This window comes from Eubalaena glacialis, chromosome 6 (assembly GCF_028564815.1).
Source record: "Eubalaena glacialis isolate mEubGla1 chromosome 6, mEubGla1.1.hap2.+ XY, whole genome shotgun sequence".
NCBI classification, from domain to species: Eukaryota; Metazoa; Chordata; class Mammalia; order Artiodactyla; family Balaenidae; genus Eubalaena; species Eubalaena glacialis.
Genome location: NC_083721.1, coordinates 34,469,159 through 34,475,471, shown reverse-complemented (window position 1 = coordinate 34,475,471; position 6,313 = coordinate 34,469,159). Strand labels below are relative to the sequence as shown.

Below are 6,313 nucleotides of genomic sequence, written 5' to 3'. Positions count from 1 at the left end.
CTGACCAGTAACTCCAGTCAAATGTTGACTATACATAGTGAGAATAAATATCTTATTTTCCCTCGATTTTTTTTTCAGTTTCACCAAGGTATAATTTTCAAATAAAAATTGAGTTTATTAAAGGTATACAATGTGATGGTTTGATATATGTATACATTATAAAATGATTACCACAATCAAGCTAATTAACATTTCCAGGATCTCTGTGTGTGTGTTTGCATGTGTTGAGAACACATAAGATCTACTCTCTTAGCAAATTTAAAGTATAAAATACAGTATTATTAATTATAGTGTCCATGCTGTACATCAGATTCCCAGAAATTATTCATCTTATAACTGAAAGATTGTACCCTATGACCAAGAGCTCCCTATCTTCTCTTTTTCTCCCAGCCCCTGACAACCATCAGTCTAATCTCTTTCTAGGAGTTCAACTTTTTTAGATTTCACATATAAGTTAATCAATGCACTATTTTTCTATGTCTGGCTTATTTCACTTAGCACAATATCCTCCAGGTTCATCATGTTTTTACAAATGACAAGATTCCTTTTTTTTTTTTTAATGGCTCAATAGCGTTCCACTATATACACACCACATTTTCTTATCCATTCATCCATCAGTGGGCAACTAAGTTGTTTCCATATCTTGGCTATTGTGAATAATGCTGCTATGAATGTGGGAGTGCAGATATCTTTTTGATACACTGATCTCATTTCCTTAGGATGTATTCTCAGAGGTGGGATTGCTGGATCACATAGTGTTCTTTTTTTTTTTTTTTTTTTTTTTTGAGGAATCTTCATAGCTTTTCTTAGTGACTGTACAAATTTATATTCTCATCAATTGTGTGTACAAGCATGCCATTTTCTCCAAATCCTCTTCATCCCTTGTTATTGCTTATCTTTTTGATAACAGTCATTCCAACATGTGTGAGGTGATATTTCATTGTGGTTTTGCTTTTCATTTCCCTAATGATTGGTGATGTTCAGCATTTTTTTATATACTTGTCGACCATTTATATATCTTTTTTGGAAAAGTGTTTATTCAGTTCATTTGCCCATTTTTAAAAATTGGGTTATTTTTATTTTATTTTATTTTATTTTATTTACTATTGAGTTTCTAGTATATTTTGGGCATTAACCCCACATCAGATATATAGTTTGCCAATGTCAGCTCCCATTCTGTAGGTTTCCTCTTCATTTTATTGGTTGTTTCTCTTGTTGTACAGAAGCCTTTTAGCTTGATGTAGTTCCACTTATTTTTGCATTTGTTGCTTGTTCTTTTGGTGTCAAATCCAAAAGCCATTGTGAAGACCAATGTCAAAGAACTTTTTCCCTGTGTCTTCTTCCATGAGTTTTATGGGTTCAGGTCTTATCTTTAAGTTTTAATCCACTTCAAGTTAATTTTTGTGAGTGGCGTAAGATAGGTGTCATTTCATTCTTTTGCATGTGGTTATTCAGTTTTCCCAATATCATTTACTGAAGAGATTATCCTTTCTACATTGTATATTCTTGACTCCCTTGTCAAATATCAGTTGACTATATTTGTGGATTTATTTCTGGGATCTTGATCTTGTTTCATTGGTCTGTGTGTCTGTTTTTTGCCAGTACCGTACTGTTTTGATTACTAGAGCTTCGTAATATAGTTTGAATTCAGAAGGTGAAATGCCTCTTCCTTTGCTCTTTCTCAAGATTACTTTGGTTATTGAGGGTCTTTTGTGGTTTCATACAAATTTTAGGATCATTTTTTCTGCTTCTGTGAAAAATGCCATTGGAATTTTGATAGTGATTATGTTGAATCTGTAAATTGTTTTGGGTAGTATGGATATTTTAACAATGTTAATACTTACACTCCATGAACTCTTTACCATGGAGTCTGACACTAACTTCAGGAATTGGTGTCAGAATTAAATTGAATTGTATTATTGGATGCCCAGTTGGATAATCAGAGATTCTGAATTATACAACAGAATTAACAAAAAGTAACCACAGTGTTTTAAAAACAAAATTATTATCAATGGCTCTTTTTTTGAGGACTGTGATGTAAGTTCCTAATTGTTTTTCTTTTTTCTTTCAAATATATAAATAAGAAATTAACTACAACTTGATGAAATAGTTTTAATTTCTTGAACTAAAGTAAATTATTTAGTATATAGTTGCATGTATAAATTTTAATTGTATACTTTTATATATGTATGTGCTTTAATTATAAAATTAATAATGTTTCTGTTAAATACATGTGTGCCATTCATATTTTAGTTCTTTCTCTGTTTTACACACAGAAAAGAACTAGTTGGGACTTATGTCATGCCTGGCATGGTGTTAGAACTTCATGTGTTTTGATTTATTTATTATCACATGAACCCTACAAGGTAGATAGTCTTACTGTTCCCACTTAATTGATATGAGGACAGAGACACAGAGAGGTTATATCTCTTGTGATCATAGAACAAAAGTACGGCAAACTCAGATATAATATCAGACAATCAGACATCAGAGCTCATGCTCTTTACCACAAAGATATACTGTGAAAACTTAGTTCTATGAAAAACAACTCTTTCAGTAGTTGATTCTGTGTTTAGCATTATTTCTTGCAAGGTCAATTTACAATGACCATAGCTCCACTACATTCTTTTTTGAGATGTTGTTTTCTTAAACAGTAGACAATAACATACTATGTTTTTCTGATAATTAAACAAGATCAATCCTGCTAAGTCATTTGCATTAAACTAAGCATTAAAAAAGCACTCAATGCTAGTTACACTTATTAATTTTCAAGTTAAATAATTTTCAAATTTTAATAAAATTGTCCCTTAGAATCTGCTGGGGATTTGTTTCAGGACCCACCTGGTTTGCCAAAATCGCTAGTTGTTCAAGCCCCATAATCAGCTCTCTTATCAGCGGATTCAGTACGCATGGATTCCACCTATTGTGGGTCGTAAACATAGTACTATGTTTACTGAAAAGAATCCACTGGTGAGTAGCCCCTTGCACTTCACACCCATGTTGTTCAAAAGTCAACTGTATTCTGCTCTTTATTGTGAGTTATTCTTTTCTGTCTTTGTGCTATAGATTGTTTTTGTTTAATTTTCTATTCATTTGGTATTTCTCTTTGTTTCTCATATATACTTGTCAGGATAGAGCTAATTTTAATAAATTTTGATTGTATACAATATTTACTTTTTCCCATTTAAAACCTTTTATTTATATTATTGATATTCAAAAACTTTTAGGTTATAATGTTATGCCCACCTACTAAATTTGATATGTCTAATTCAATTTTTAAAGTTTTAAAGCTTTTAAAAACTTTCACTAGACTAACTGATAAATCTCAAATTTGCTTTGATATAATGTATGAAATCAGGTTTTAAATTGACTGAATATTTATTCATTGAATGATACTTCTATTCTCTTAGTAATATTTGATGCTGTCTTTTTTATTCATACATATATTTCATTCCTGCAGAAACTGATTCATTTAATTGTTTTCATTATTCTTAAGCTATTACTGATGTTGTTTTGTCATGACCAGTCTTTTTTTTTTCTTTTAGAAATATGTTATAATATCTTTGGTATTTCTTTTAGTAATATAATTTTAAGAGCATTTTTCCAAGTTACAAAAGAAATCCTACTAGTATTTTATTTTAAATTCCATGAACTATAAATTAATTCAAGCATGTGTACAACATATATTTTTTTCATATGCAGGAGTATGATATGTTTATCCATTTATTAATATATTTTAACTATCCCATACATTATTTTAATTAATATTCAAATGAAACCTATTGGAAAAAGTAGACTTGCACAGCCTGCCCACCCTTGTATGGTTGTGTAAGAGCTATCTTAAGCCTGGAACATTTTTTACATGGAGATAAGGAGCCCTCACAGCTTGTACAAATCACATACCCTTGTTTGAGAATATCTTTTCCAGTTCTGGGTTTGATGTATACTTCTTTGTTCTGCTTAAGGTAAGTGCATCACATGGTACCTGGCCAACTCCACTGCTATATCTGTTCCCAGAGAGGAGGAAAAACATCCTTTGCCTCCAGCACATGAGAGGTACATGCAGACCATCTCTGTGTCAGTTGCTGGGTGAGACCCACTAACCATGGGCTACTGACACTCACTATTGAAGCTGATCTTGCTCTGTCCCTTCTTTATGTGAGTAAAGTGTTGTGCTTTCCAGTGTCTGCATTTATGTCTTTCTTGACAACTCTGACGCTTGCAGTGTGTTGACATCCTTGGACTGCTGCTCCTGGTAGCAGGCATTGTCATGCCCTTTGTTTTCCTCTATGCAGTGGAATTTCTTCCCTGGAGGGGCAAGCAGGTGTTTCTTGCTAAACAAAGCCTATATGGTAGCTACTATTAGACCTATTTTACAGATGAAGAAAGAATTGCTTTATTTTATTTATTTATTTTTAAGATAACAGTTTTATTTATTTGGCCACTCTACACAGCTTATGGGAATTTAGTTCCCTGACCAGGGATTGAACCTGGGCCTTCAGCAGTGGTAGTGTGGAGTCCTAACCACTGGACCGCCAGGGAATTCCCAAGAATTGCTTTAAAAACTATTAATAATTGTGCAATATCATCACACTATTAAGAAGTATTTTGGCTTAAGTCAATTACTTTTTGACTTCAAACTTTATAATTATTGTTACCAAGTTTTCCTCTTATTTCTATATTTGTTGTAAATATATTCTATACTTTTACCTTTTTATAATGTTGTAGCTACTCTGTGTTTACAATTTTTATCTTTTTCATTAAAGCATGCCAATTTACATCAATAGGTAGAGATATCAAGGATAATAGATGCACATTTGACTGCAAGAACCTAAGAAAACAGTAATTAATATTTATATTTTCTGAACAAATATTAAGCATTGGAATTTTGATACCTAGTAGCATAGAAGAGCCTTGATTGGGTCACACTTGAAATGAGATCATTTAAATTAGTTCAGACAGACTTCTAAGACACCTGCCTTTTTTAACCTTGCAACAACAAGATTGAATTGCTCATCAAATGGTTCCTGTCTTATACGAAATTACTAATATCCAATCTAAGGGGAATGATTTATGTAAGTAACACAGTTTAAAAGAGAATAAAATATGAACAGTGAGATCAAATGAAAGTCCAGTATTGTGTACACATTTTGTGAAAAGATAAAGGACACTTAGAAAGGACACTGAAATCGCCACAGTAATGAACTCCAATTCATAAACTAGAATTTCACAACGTCATAATAAAATATAATATGATTCACCAATCAGAATAAAAATTTCAGAATTAATAATTAATAAATTCTAAAGGTTTTATCAAATGGGGTTTCAAGCAGACTATTATTTCTAATTTATTATTATCAGTACATGATGCATAGAAAGGATGCATGACCATCCTCTAATTAAAACATTACTGAAAAATAGAAATAACATGTCAAGGGTATGTAACATATGCATCTAAAAAAGAATCTACAATGTACCTTACATACTATGTCATAAGAGAAATACTACATGAGCAAAAATAGTTATTTCTTATTTTTACACTTCATTTTGAAATTATATTGGTGGATAATTAGTGTTTTGTTTTAAAACAAATATTGATTTTCAATAACTCTTGAGCTAAACAAGTGTCTTGATACACCCTTAGTTGGTACTTTTTGTCCATGTAAGTTATTCATAATATACCTATCTAAGAGCAGACATGACCTTTTTTTAATGTATATGAATCCAGTAAATGAAATAACAGAGTGCAAAGCAACTAATATTATATTCAGAATTGAACATCTACTCTGTGTCACTTAGCAATTTATACTAGTTTAATTCAGCAAAGTATTGGCATTGTGGAAAAATCAAAGGTAATATAGTATAAGGATTAAGAGCAAGTCTTGGCCATCGGACAGACTTGGATTTTGTCACTAACTGTGTAATTTTCCTCAAGTTGAACTTTTCTAAGCTTCTATCTCTTAATCTTTAAAATATTAACAACAATATTAATAATAATAATGATGATAATAATACATAACCAATAGGCTGGTTGAGACCAATAAATGGGGCATTGCATGTAAATTTTAGCAGATTAGAATTGTTCGTTAACTGTGGGCTGTTAATTTAACAAAACTTTGTTTATGGGCATTAAGGAAATATACTCTATGTTATTAACTCCATCAATTCATCAGTAAATAATGTTTACAGAAATATGTAAAAAGAAAAAAATATCTAATGATTTGTTTTAGTCTAGATTGAATATACTGGCTGTGTCTAATATTTATTGAAGATCTTTTTTTCAAAATTGTTTCTTGGGTACAAAGCTCTGAGA

General features: G+C 31.2%; 1 non-coding gene across 1 annotated transcript; it reads right to left on the bottom strand.

The window, feature by feature from the left end:
* Positions 1–4,469: 4,469 nt before the first annotated feature.
* Positions 4,470–4,542, bottom strand: TRNAG-ACC (transfer RNA glycine (anticodon ACC)). Its single transcript has one exon. It is a non-coding gene; the product is annotated as a tRNA-Gly (tRNA).
* Positions 4,543–6,313: the final 1,771 nt, after the last annotated feature.